This window comes from Pelophylax lessonae, assembly GCF_965119305.1.
Source record: "Pelophylax lessonae genome assembly, chromosome: 10".
Taxonomy (NCBI): domain Eukaryota; kingdom Metazoa; phylum Chordata; class Amphibia; order Anura; family Ranidae; genus Pelophylax; species Pelophylax lessonae.
In genome coordinates, this window is record NC_138777.1 from 182,862 (window position 1) to 197,472 (window position 14,611).

Below are 14,611 nucleotides of genomic sequence, written 5' to 3' on the forward strand. Positions count from 1 at the left end.
CTGACATTGTGGACAGTGGCATCTGGCTGATCCCCTGACAGTGTGGACAGTGGCCTCTGGCTGATCTCCTGACAGTGTGGACAGTGTTCTGTGGCTGATCCCCTGACAGTGTTGACCGTGTTCTGTGGCTGATCCCCTGACAGTGTGGACCGTGTTCTGTGGCTGATCCCCTGACAGTGTGGACCGTGTTCTGTGGCTGATCCCCTGACAGTGTGGACTGTGGCATCTGGCTGATCTCCTGACAGTGTGGACATTGTTCTGTGGCTTATCCCCTGACAGTGTGGACCGTGTTCTGTGGCTGATCCCCTGACAGTGTGGACCGTGTTCTGTGGCTGATCCCCTGACAGTGTGGACCGTGTTCTGTGGCTGATCCCCTGACAGTGTGGACTGTGTTCTGTGGCTGATCTCCTGACAGTGTGGACAGTGGCATCTGGCTGATCTCCTGACAGTGTGGACAGTGTTCTGTGGCTGATCCCCTGACAGTGTGGACCGTGTTCTGTGGCTGATCCCCTGACAGTGTGGACCGTGTTCTGTGGCTGATCCCCTGACAGTGTGGACCGTGTTCTGTGGCTGATCCCCTGACAGTGTGGACTGTGTTCTGTGGCTGATCTCCTGACAGTGTGGACAGTGGCATCTGGCTGATCTCCTGACAGTGTGGACAGTGTTCTGTGGCTGATCCCCTGACAGTGTGGACCGTGTTCTGTGGCTGATCCCCTGACAGTGTGGACCGTGTTCTGTGGCTGATCCCCTGACAGTGTGGACCGTGTTCTGTGGCTGATCTCCTGACAGTGTGGACAGTGTTCTGTGGCTGATCCCCTGACAGTGTGGACCGTGTTCTGTGGCTGATCCCCTGACAGTGTGGACCGTGTTCTGTGGCTGATCCCCTGACAGTGTGGACCGTGTTCTGTGGCTGATCTCCTGACAGTGTGGACAGTGTTCTGTGGCTGATCCCCTGACAGTGTGGACCGTGTTCTGTGGCTGATCTCCTGACAGTGTGGACAGTGTTCTTGTTATATTCTCCGTGTTGTGAGAGACACAGGACTCTGGTCTGGAACAACGGTTGTTTATTCAGGACTCACTGTACAGCATTACAGGACAGCTCTGCATATCAATACATCTCTACATGTGTCTAAAGATGGCCACTCTGCCCCTTGACCCTTGTCATCACTCCTGGGTGGAGCCAGCCTTAAAGTGACAGTACATGTGAAACCCTTCAGGTATAACACCTTCCATCCATACCTAAAAAAAAAAAACAAAAAACAAAAAAAAAAAAACAACAAAACAAGAACAGGCATAAAACAGTAACTCATAATTGTCCAATACAGTCCTCCAACTCAGGAGATTTACATGGTTTCTTCCACGTCCGGATGTGAGAACAACTTCCAGGGAAGCTCCGGGGGGAAAATGGCAGCGGATCACTTTCGGCGGGCCCGTCGAAAGTCTCGTAACCGGTCTTGCATTTGAAACCGGTCAGGAGGGCGACAGTGTCGTTGAGGACGGGCACCCAGCGACTCGGGGCTGGAGGAAGCAGGGCTGGCCGGAATGGACACCGGCGGGGCCAAGAGGGGATTCCCTAGCTCAGAGGGTGAGCAGACCTCTGGACCAGGGCTGGAGGGCTCTGTTGGAGCTGAGTTCAAAAGTTCAGAGTCTCCCCAAGCATCAGTCTCAATGCCTCCTGATCCGGTAGGAGCAGATCCTTGAGACACTGGAGGTGCAGCCGATGTCAGGGATTCGGGCAGCTGAGAACGAGAACGCAATTGGTCCACATGCCTTCTGCAAATGGAACCATCTTCCAGGCAGACCCTATACATTTTGGGTCCCAAAGTCTCTGCGACGATAGCAGGAAGCCAACGAGTGTTGGAAGCGCCATAAGATCGGGCCCATACCTTTTGCTGGGCTGTAAACCGGGGAATCTCGTCGTGTTCGACCCTCTTGTCTTGGGACTGCCGTACATGTTCCTGGACCGTTTGAGGGCGGAGCATATCCAAAACAGTCCATGGCTGCCGACCCAAAAGAAGTTCAGCTGGAGTTTTCCCAGTGGTTGCATGTGGTGTGGTTCTGTAAGCAGAAAGGAAGGAGTCCAGTTGCTGGGGTGACAGGGACTGTTGTTTACTTGTAGCCACAGTAGCTTTGAAATAGCGTTTGAAGGTCTGTACAAACCTTTCTGCTTGACCATTTGTAGCCGGGTGGTAAGGTGCGGTCAACTTGTGTTTGATGTTGTGGGCAGTCAGGAAACCCTGAAACTCCTGGCTTGTGAATTGTGCACCGTTGTCTGTGACAATTTCTCTGGGGTATCCAAACGTAGCAGCGAGATGTAACAGTATGGAAATCGTCGCCTTAGTCGTTGGCTGAGTAACAGGAACGACCTCAGGCCACTTTGAATGGGCATCAATAATGATCAAAAAGGTGTGTCCTCTGATCGGGCCTGCAAAGTCCAAGTGTAGGCGAAACCAGGGAACCGTGGGCCAAGTCCAGGGCTGGACGCACCCTCGAGGAGGGTCTCTCGCAGTTTGTGCACATCCAGCACACGCATTCACATATGTCGTGATATCGGAGTCGAGGTTTGGCCACCACACATAGCCTCGGGCCTTTTGTTTCATACGTGTGCCCCCGGGATGACCAGTATGTAGCAATTCCAGAATGTGTCTCCGGAGGGTCTGTGGAACGATCACTCGGTCTCCCCATAAAACACAGTTGCCAGACACAGTTAATTCCAGACGCCTACGGAAGTAAGGCTCATAATCCTGTGTGACAGTTGCAGGCCAACCGTACCGTACCCAGGAGAGTATTGTCTTAAGGAAGGTATCCTTGGCTGTATGGGCTGCTACTTCCCCGGAAGACAGAAAGGACAGGCTAGTGTAACGACAACTCTTGACAGGTGGAGAAGAGTCTGTTAATGTCCTTGTCAGACGGGACATGGCGTCTGCATTAGCGTTGGCATCATGGCTGCGATACTGGATTTTGTAGCTATATGCTCCCAAGAATAGGGCATAGCGTTGAAGACGGGCTGCAGTCGTCTGGGAGATGCCTTTGTCAGGGCTAAAGATCTGAAGGAGTGGTTTATGATCAGTCAGTATGGTGAATTCCCTACCATACAGGTAAAGATGAAACTTCTTAATTGCCCATATGAGCGCCAGAGCCTCTTTGTCAATGTGAGAGTAATTGCTTTCTGCTTTTGTCAAGGACCTGGAGGCGAATGCCACAGGTTTCTCTGACCCATCTGGTAAAACGTGAGATAGTACAGCCCCTAGACCATAGGGTGAGGCATCACAAGCCAAGGTGAGAGGCCTTTGGAGGTCATAGTGCACGAGCATGCGTGACGCCAACAGCTTTCGCTTAGAAACTTCAAAAGCACGTTGGCATGCAGCCGACCAGTTCCATCTGGAGTGTTTCTCCAAAAGCTTGTTTAATGGAAACAAAGTGTGTGCTAGATCCGGCAGGAATTTGTGGTAATAGTTCAGCAAGCCCAGGTATGATCGCAGCTGCTGGACGTTGGTCGGGGCTGGAGCTTTTACTAAAGCATCAACTTTGGCTTCCGTGGTGTGTATACCCTCTGCATCCACAAGGTGGCCACAAAACTCCAATTTAGGTACCATGAATTGGCATTTCGCTAAGTTCACTTTTAGACCCTGCTCTTGGAGTCTGGCCAACACAAGCTCCACGTTACGCTTGTGTTCCTGGTCCGTCAGGCCCGTGATGAGCATGTCATCTAACAGGCACTGTGTGAAAGGAATGTCCGCCAAAATCTCATCCATTTTGCGTTGCCAAATGGCTGGGGCGGAGGCTACCCCAAACACCATCCGATTGTATTCATACAGTCCCTTGTGAGTGTTGATTGTTAGAAACTTGCGGGACGAAGGGTGGACCTCAAACTGTAAATAAGCTTGCCTGAGATCAAGCTTGGTGAACTTTTGACCTCCTGCAAGAGAGGCAAAAATGTCATCTACTCTGGGTAGGGGATACTGGTCTATCTCCAGTTGAGAATTTAGTGCCATGCGGAAATCGCCACAAATGCGTAAGTCCCCATTCGCTTTCTTTACTGGTACAACTGGTGATGCCCACTCGCTGTGCTCTACCTTTGAGATGACACCTTGTTCCTCCAGCCGGCTTAGTTCAGCTTCCACACCTGCTCGGAGTGCGAAAGGTACCGTCCGAGCTTTGAAGAACCTAGGCTGGGCATTGGGTTTCAGCCTGAGTCTCACACAGTCATGCTTTATTTTTCCCAAATGGTTATCAAAGACTTGCGGGAATCGCTGTTTCAGGGACTTCACCCATCCCTCTTCATCCCCTGATGGGATGGTCACGGTGTTGCAGGGGTTAATGGCGATGTCTGGCATGCCAAAGTGAGCAATCCAGTCTCTCCCAAAAAGAGGGGGTCCCCCATGTTCTAGGATATATAATGGCATTCTCTTTGTCTGACCCTTGTAGGATACCTGTACTTTCACGTACCCCAGTGGGTGGAGTATCTGCTTTGAATATGTCTGCAGTTTGATTGGTGTTGGACGGACAGTTGTTCGGATCAGAAGTTTTCTCCATTGTTTCTGGGTGATAACTGAAACTGCTGCTCCTGTGTCTACATCCATCTTGAGTTTCTTTCCTTCCACGGTTACCTCTACAGTCATTGCTGAGGGTGCTGAATGCATATGATGTATGTCCAATCTGTGGAGCAATTCCTCATCCTCTGATTCAGATGACGATGTATATCTTCCCACCATATATGCCTTTGTCCTGGTGTTCAGAGGTTGTTTATTTCGCACCTTCTTACTACGGCAGACTCGTTTCAGATGGCCTGCCTTTCCACAATTATGACAGAGCTGATCCTTAAACCGGCAGACTTTGTGATCATGGTCTGTATTCCCACAACGGTAGCAAGCTGACGTCCTGGTTGGTGAGGTTCTATATTTACAGTTAGCTGCAGTTTGCTTGACTGCTGTTCTGAAAACTTCCTCTTTAACCTCTTCCCTTCTGCTCTGGGGGTTCAAAGCTTCTGTATCTTTCACAGCCATTTCCATCACTGAAGCTATCTCAATTGCCTTTGTAAGGGTAAGGTCTTTCTCTGTTAACAGTCTCTTTTGGCTAGACTCACTATTCAGTCCCATGACAAACTTATCCCTCAGTGCAGTTGGTAAATACTCCCCAAAAGAACAAGTTGAGGCTAGTCTGCGAAGGGCGAGCACATAAGCCTTAATATCTTCACCTGGCTGCTGCTGCCGCTGATAGAACCTGAATCTTTCTGCAATCTCTAGTGGTTTAGGCTGGAAGTGATTTCCTAACAGTGTCAGGAGCTCTGCCAAAGTCTTAGTTGCTGGTTTTTCAGGGAAAAGGAGATCCCTAAGAGTGTCATATGTCCTAGCACCAACCACTGTCAGAAACACTGCTACTTGCCTGTCGCCTGGGATGGCATTTGCACAGAAATATTGTTCTAATCTTTCAATCCAAGAAATCCACGTTGTCTGTTCGCCATCAAATTCACTTAATGTCCCGATCAATGACATTTTCCTGCTGGGCTCTGTGGGTGTTTGTATTCCTGACAATCCAGAGTTTTTTTTTTCTTCCTTTCCTTTCTCACACGGATAGTAACCTTGTAAATCCCATCCTCGTCGCCACTGTTATATTCTCCGTGTTGTGAGAGACACAGGACTCTGGTCTGGAACAACGGTTGTTTATTCAGGACTCACTGTACAGCATTACAGGACAGCTCTGCATATCAATACATCTCTACATGTGTCTAAAGATGGCCACTCTGCCCCTTGACCCTTGTCATCACTCCTGGGTGGAGCCAGCCTTAAAGTGACAGTACATGTGAAACCCTTCAGGTATAACAGTTCTGTGGCTGATCCCCTGACAGTGTGGACTGTGTTCTGTGGCTGATCTCCTGACAGTGTGGACAGTGTTCTGTGGCTGATCCCCTGACAGTGTGGACCGTGTTCTGTGGCTGATCCCCTGACAGTGTGGACCGTGTTCTGTGGCTGATCCCCTGACAGTGTGGACCGTGTTCTGTGGCTGATCTCCTGACAGTGTGGACAGTGTTCTGTGGCTGATCCCCTGACAGTGTGGACCGTGTTCTGTGGCTGATCCCCTGACAGTGTGGACCGTGTTCTGTGCCTGATCCCCTGACAGTGTGGACCGTGTTCTGTGGCTGATCTCCTGACAGTGTGGACAGTGTTCTGTGGCTGATCCCCTGACAGTGTGGACCGTGTTCTGTGGCTGATCCCCTGACAGTGTGGACCGTGTTCTGTGGCTGATCCCCTGACAGTGTGGACCGTGTTCTGTGGCTGATCTCCTGACAGTGTGGACAGTGGCATCTGGCTGATCCCCTGACAGTGTGGACAGTGTTCTGTGGCTGATCCCCTGACAGTGTGGACTGTGGCATCTGGCTGATCCCCTGACAGTGTGGACCGTGTTCTGTGGCTGATCCCCTGACAGTGTGGACATTGGCATCTGGCTGATACCCTGACAGTGTGGACAGTGGCATCTGGCTGATCCCCTGACAGTGTGGACAGTGGCCTCTGGCTGATCCCCTGACAGTGTGGACAGTGGCCTCTGGCTGATCTCCTGACAGTGTGGATAGTGTTCTGTGGCTGATCCCCTGACAGTGTAGACCGTGTCCTGTGGCTGATCCCCTGACAGTGTGGACCGTGTTCTGTGGCTGATCCCCTGACAGTGTGGACCGTGTTCTGTGGCTGATCCCCTGACAGTGTGGACAGTGGCCTCTGGCTGATCCCCTGACAGTGTGGACAGTGGCCTCTGGCTGATCTCCTGACAGTGTGGACAGTTTTCTGTGGCTGATCCCCTGACAGTGTTGACCGTGTTCTGTGGCTGATCCCCTGACAGTGTGGACAGTGTTCTGTGGCTGATCCCCTGACAGTGTGGACCGTGTTCTGTGGCTGATCCCCTGACATTGTGGACTGTGGCATCTGGCTGATCTCCTGACAGTGTGGACAGTGTTCTGTGGCTGATCCCCTGACAGTGTGGACCGTGTTCTGTGGCTGATCCCCTGACAGTGTGGACCGTGTTCTGTGGCTGATCTCCTGACAGTGTGGACAGTGGCATCTGGCTGATCCCCTGACAGTGTGGACTGTGGCATCTGGCTGATCCCCTGACAGTGTGGACAGTGTTCTGTGGCTGATCCCCTGACAGTGTGGACTGTGGCATCTGGCTGATCCCCTGACAGTGTGGACCGTGTTCTGTGGCTGATCCCCTGACAGTGTGGACATTGGCATCTGGCTGATACCCTGACATTGTGGACAGTGGCATCTGGCTGATACCCTGACAGTGTGGACAGTGGCCTCTGGCTGATCTCCTGACAGTGTGGACAGTGTTCTGTGGCTGATCCCCTGACAGTGTTGACCGTGTTCTGTGGCTGATCCCCTGACAGTGTGGACCGTGTTCTGTGGCTGATCCCCTGACAGTGTGGACCGTGTTCTGTGGCTGATCCCCTGACAGTGTGGACTGTGGCATCTGGCTGATCTCCTGACAGTGTGGACAGTGTTCTGTGGCTTATCCCCTGACAGTGTGGACCGTGTTCTGTGGCTGATCCCCTGACAGTGTGGATTGTGTTCTGTGGCTGATCCCCTGACAGTGTGGACCGTGTTCTGTGGCTGATCCCCTGACAGTGTGGACTGTGTTCTGTGGCTGATCTCCTGACAGTGTGGACAGTGGCATCTGGCTGATCTCCTGACAGTGTGGACAGTGTTCTGTGGCTGATCCCCTGACAGTGTGGACCGTGTTCTGTGGCTGATCCCCTGACAGTGTGGACCGTGTTCTGTGGCTGATCCCCTGACAGTGTGGACCGTGTTCTGTGGCTGATCTCCTGACAGTGTGGACAGTGTTCTGTGGCTGATCCCCTGACAGTGTGGACCGTGTTCTGTGGCTGATCCCCTGACAGTGTGGACCGTGTTCTGTGGCTGATCCCCTGACAGTGTGGACCGTGTTCTGTGGCTGATCTCCTGACAGTGTGGACAGTGTTCTGTGGCTGATCCCCTGACAGTGTGGACCGTGTTCTGTGGCTGATCTCCTGACAGTGTGGACAGTGTTCTGTGGCTGATCCCCTGACAGTGTGGACTGTGTTCTGTGGCTGATCTCCTGACAGTGTGGACAGTGGCATCTGGCTGATCACCTGACAGTGTGGACAGTGTTCTGTGGCTGATCCCCTGACAGTGTGGACCGTGTTCTGTGGCTGATCCCCTGACAGTGTGGACCGTGTTCTGTGGCTGATCCCCTGACAGTGTGGACCGTGTTCTGTGGCTGATCTCCTGACAGTGTGGACAGTGTTCTGTGGCTGATCCCCTGACAGTGTGGACCGTGTTCTGTGGCTGATCCCCTGACAGTGTGGACCGTGTTCTGTGGTTGATCCCCTGACAGTGTGGACCGTGTTCTGTGGCTGATCCCCTGACAGTGTGGACCGTGTTCTGTGGCTGATCTCCTGACAGTGTGGACAGTGGCATCTGGCTGATCCCCTGACAGTGTGGACTGTGGCATCTGGCTGATCCCCTGACAGTGTGGACAGTGTTCTGTGGCTGATCCCCTGACAGTGTGGACTGTGGCATCTGGCTGATCCCCTGACAGTGTGGACCGTGTTCTGTGGCTGATCCCCTGACAGTGTGGACATTGGAATCTGGCTGATACCCTGACATTGTGGACAGTGGCATCTGGCTGATCCCCTGACAGTGTGGACAGTGGCCTCTGGCTGATCTCCTGACAGTGTGGACAGTGTTCTGTGGCTGATCCCCTGACAGTGTTGACCGTGTTCTGTGGCTGATCCCCTGACAGTGTGGACCGTGTTCTGTGGCTGATCCCCTGACAGTGTGGACCGTGTTCTGTGGCTGATCCCCTGACAGTGTGGACTGTGTTCTGTGGCTGATCTCCTGACAGTGTGGACAGTGGCATCTGGCTGATCTCCTGACAGTGTGGACAGTGTTCTGTGGCTGATCCCCTGACAGTGTGGACCGTGTTCTGTGGCTGATCCCCTGACAGTGTGGACCGTGTTCTGTGGCTGATCCCCTGACAGTGTGGACCGTGTTCTGTGGCTGATCTCCTGACAGTGTGGACAGTGTTCTGTGGCTGATCCCCTGACAGTGTGGACCGTGTTCTGTGGCTGATCCCCTGACAGTGTGGACCGTGTTCTGTGGCTGATCTCCTGACAGTGTGGACAGTGGCATCTGGCTGATCCCCTGACAGTGTGGACAGTGTTCTGTGGCTGATCCCCTGACAGTGTGGACTGTGGCATCTGGCTGATCCCCTGACAGTGTGGACCGTGTTCTGTGGCTGATCTCCTGACAGTGTGGACATTGGCATCTGGCTGATACCCTGACAGTGTGGACAGTGGCATCTGGCTGATCCCCTGACAGTGTGGACAGTGGCCTCTGGCTGATCCCCTGACAGTGTGGACAGTGGCCTCTGGCTGATCTCCTGACAGTGTGGACCGTGTTCTGTGGCTGATCCCCTGACAGTGTAGACCGTGTCCTGTGGCTGATCCCCTGACAGTGTGGACCGTGTTCTGTGGCTGATCCCCTGACAGTGTGGACCGTGTTCTGTGGCTGATCCCCTGACAGTGTGGACCGTGTTCTGTGGCTGATCCCCTGACAGTGTGGACCGTGTTCTGTGGCTGATCTCCTGACAGTGTGGACAGTGGCCTCTGGCTGATCCCCTGACAGTGAGGACAGTGGCCTCTGGCTGATCCACTGATAGTGTGGGCAGTAGGGACTGGAGGGACTGTCCCGGATTTGGAGAGACTGTCTCTGATTTGGAGAGACTGTCTCTGATTTGGAGGAACTGTCCCTGATTTGGAACAAAGTCCCTCGGTCCCTCTTTCCTCCTCATTGGTCCCTCATGTTGGTCAGATCTCTATAACTGTATAGAAAATGAACTAGTTATCTCCCAGTGATAAACCTTTCATCCAATCTCTAAATTGCTGTATTTGTAAATTTCAGAAGGCAATATAAAGGAAAAATCGTGTTGGAAAAAAAGGACTTGTGGGTTTAACGAATCATTTTTTTGTATAATTCTTCTTTAAGGGCGTGTGGTAAGGGGTGTGTCCTATGACTCCATACATTCATAGTTCAGTATATAGGTATTATACATACATTTTAATTGGAGTCCATTTTTCTTATCTCAAAAGCTAAGAGGCAAGGCTTGCACCTCTTTACATGAGGTGGCTGCATTAGCTTTTTTTTTGTTTGTTTTAGAACATTTTAGGCAAGTACAGAACATGTCTGTTGATCCTGCCAAAAATGAATTTTCCTTGTCCCCTCTTCTGTGAGATTACCTGAAATTAGGGAGGAAGACATGCTAGAAGTCCAGCCGAGGTCACAAGTATGGTGGCCTCCATAGATAAAGTAGGGGAGTAAGCTTTTCCACTCCGGACCTGGATATCCGGTGTTATTCACAGGATCACCAAATAAAACAAAGGGAAAAACAAGTGCAGCCACCACATCTAATACAGAATAGCGGGAATCACATCTAATACAGAATAGCGGGAATCACACCTAATACAAAATAGCGGGAATCACATCTAATACAGAATAGCGGGAATCACATCTAATACAGAATAGCGGGAATCACACCTAATACAGAATAGCGGGAATCACACCTAATACAGAATAGCGGGAATCACATCTAATACAGAATAGCGGGAATCACATCTAATACAGAATAGCGGGAATCACATCTAATACAGAATAGCGGGAATCACATCTAATACAGAATAGCGGGAATCACATCTAATACAGAATAGCGGGAATCACACCTAATACAGAATAGCGGGAATCACATCTAATACAGAATAGCGGGAATCACATCTAATACAGAATAGCGGGAATCACATCTAATACAGAATAGCGGGAATCACACCTAATACAGAATAGCGGGAATCACATCTAATACAGAATAGCGGGAATCACATCTAATACAGAATAGCGGGAATCACACCTAATACAGAATAGCGGGAATCACACCTAATACAGAATAGCGGGAATCACATCTAATACAGAATAGCGGGAATCACACCTAATACAGAATAGCGGGAATCACACCTAATACAGAATAGCGGGAATCACATCTAATACAGAATAGCGGGAATCACATCTAATACAGAATAGCGGGAATCACATCTAATACAGAATAGCGGGAATCACACCTAATACAGAATAGCGGGAATCACACCTAATACAGAATAGCGGGAATCACATCTAATACAGAATAGCGGGAATCACATCTAATACAGAATAGCGGGAATCACATCTAATACAGAATAGCGGGAATCACATCTAATACAGAATAGCGGGAATCACACCTAATACAGAATAGCGGGAATCACACCTAATACAGAATAGCGGGAATCACACCTAATACAGAATAGCGGGAATCACACCTAATACAGAATAGCGGGAATCACATCTAATACAGAATAGCGGGAATCACACCTAATACAGAATAGCGGGAATCACATCTAATACAGAATAGCGGGAATCACATCTAATACAGAATAGCGGGAATCACATCTAATACAGAATAGCGGGAATCACATCTAATACAGAATAGCGGGAATCACACCTAATACAGAATAGCGGGAATCACATCTAATACAGAATAGCGGGAATCACACCTAATACAGAATAGCGGGAATCACATCTAATACAGAATAGCGGGAATCACACCTAATACAGAATAGCGGGAATCACATCTAATACAGAATAGCAGGAATCACATCTAATACAGAATAGCGGGAATCACACCTAATACAGAATAGCGGGAATCACACCTAATACAGAATAGCAGGAATCACATCTAATACAGAATAGTGGGAATCACATCTAATACAGAATAGCGGGAATCACACCTAATACAGAATAGCGGGAATCACATCTAATACAGAATAGCGGGAATCACATCTAATACAGAATAGCGGGAATCACATCTAATACAGAATAGCGGTAATCACATCTAATACAGAATAGCGGGAATCACACCTAATACAGAATAGCGGGAATCACATCTAATACAGAATAGCGGGAATCACATCTAATACAGAATAGCGGGAATCACATCTAATACAGAATAGCGGGAATCACATCTAATACAGAATAGCGGGAATCACATCTAATACTAAATAGCGGGAATCACACCTAATACAGAATAGCGGGAATCACACCTAATACAGAATAGCGGGAATCACATCTAATACAGAATAGCGGGAATCACACCTAATACAGAATAGCGGGAATCACATCTAATACAGAATAGCGGGAATCACATCTAATACAGAATAGCGGGAATCACATCTAATACAGAATAGCGGGAATCACAGCAAATACAGAATAGCGGGAATCACATCTAATACAGAATAGCGGGAATCACACCTAATACAGAATAGCGGGAATCACATCTAATACAGAATAGCAGGAATCACACCTAATACAGAATAGCGGGAATCACACCTAATACAGAATAGCGGGAATCACATCTAATACAGAATAGCGGGAATCACATCTAATACTAAATAGCGGGAATCACACCTAATACAGAATAGCGGGAATCACATCTAATACAGAATAGCGGGAATCACACCTAATACAGAATAGCGGGAATCACATCTAATACAGAATAGCGGGAATCACATCTAATACAGAATAGCGGGAATCACACCTAATACAGAATAGCGGGAATCACATCTAATACAGAATAGCGGGAATCACACCTAATACAGAATAGCGGGAATCACACCTAATACAGAATAGCGGGAATCACATCTAATACAGAATAGCGGGAATCACATCTAATACTAAATAGCGGAAATCACACCTAATACAGAATAGCGGGAATCACATCTAATACTAAATAGCGGGAATCACACCTAATACAGAATAGCGGGAATCACATCTAATACAGAATAGCGGGAATCACACCTAATACAGAATAGCGGGAATCACATCTAATACAGAATAGCGGGAATCACATCTAATACAGAATAGCGGGAATCACACCTAATACAGAATAGCGGGAATCACATCTAATACAGAATAGCGGGAATCACACCTAATACAGAATAGCGGGAATCACATCTAATACAGAATAGCGGGAATCACATCTAATACAGAATAGCGGGAATCACATCTAATACAGAATAGCGGGAATCACACCTAATACAGAATAGCGGGAATCACACCTAATACAGAATAGCGGGAATCACATCTAATACAGAATAGCGGGAATCACATCTAATACAGAATAGCGGGAATCACATCTAATACAGAATAGCGGGAATCACATCTAATACAGAATAGCGGGAATCACACCTAATACAGAATAGCGGGAATCACATCTAATACAGAATAGCGGGAATCACACCTAATACAGAATAGCGGGAATCACATCTAATACAGAATAGCGGGAATCACATCTAATACAGAATAGCGGGAATCACACCTAATACAGAATAGCGGGAATCACACCTAATACAGAATAGCAGGAATCACATCTAATACAGAATAGTGGGAATCACATCTAATACAGAATAGCGGGAATCACACCTAATACAGAATAGCGGGAATCACATCTAATACAGAATAGCGGGAATCACATCTAATACAGAATAGCGGGAATCACATCTAATACAGAATAGCGGTAATCACATCTAATACAGAATAGCGGGAATCACACCTAATACAGAATAGCGGGAATCACATCTAATACAGAATAGCGGGAATCACATCTAATACAGAATAGCGGGAATCACATCTAATACAGAATAGCGGGAATCACATCTAATACAGAATAGCGGGAATCACATCTAATACAGAATAGCGGGAATCACATCTAATACAGAATAGCGGGAATCACATCTAATACAGAATAGCGGGAATCACATCTAATACTAAATAGCGGGAATCACACCTAATACAGAATAGCGGGAATCACATCTAATACAGAATAGCGGGAATCACACCTAATACAGAATAGCGGGAATCACATCTAATACAGAATAGCGGGAATCACACCTAATACAGAATAGCGGGAATCACACCTAATACAGAATAGCGGGAATCACATCTAATACAGAATAGCGGGAATCACACCTAATACAGAATAGCGGGAATCACATCTAATACAGAATAGCGGGAATCACATCTAATACAGAATAGCGGGAATCACATCTAATACAGAATAGCGGGAATCACATCTAATACAGAATAGCGGGAATCACAGCAAATACAGAATAGCGGGAATCACATCTAATACAGAATAGCAGGAATCACACCTAATACAGAATAGCGGGAATCACACCTAATACAGAATAGCGGGAATCACATCTAATACTAAATAGCGGGAATCACATCTAATACTAAATAGCGGGAATCACACCTAATACAGAATAGCGGGAATCACATCTAATACTAAATAGCGGGAATCACATCTAATACTAAATAGCGGGAATCACACCTAATACAGAATAGTGGGAATCACATCTAATACAGAATAGCGGGAATCACACCTAATACAGAATAGCGGGAATCACATCTAATACAGAATAGCGGGAATCACATCTAATACAGAATAGCGGGAATCACACCTAATACAGAATAGCGGGAATCACATCTAATACAGAATAGCG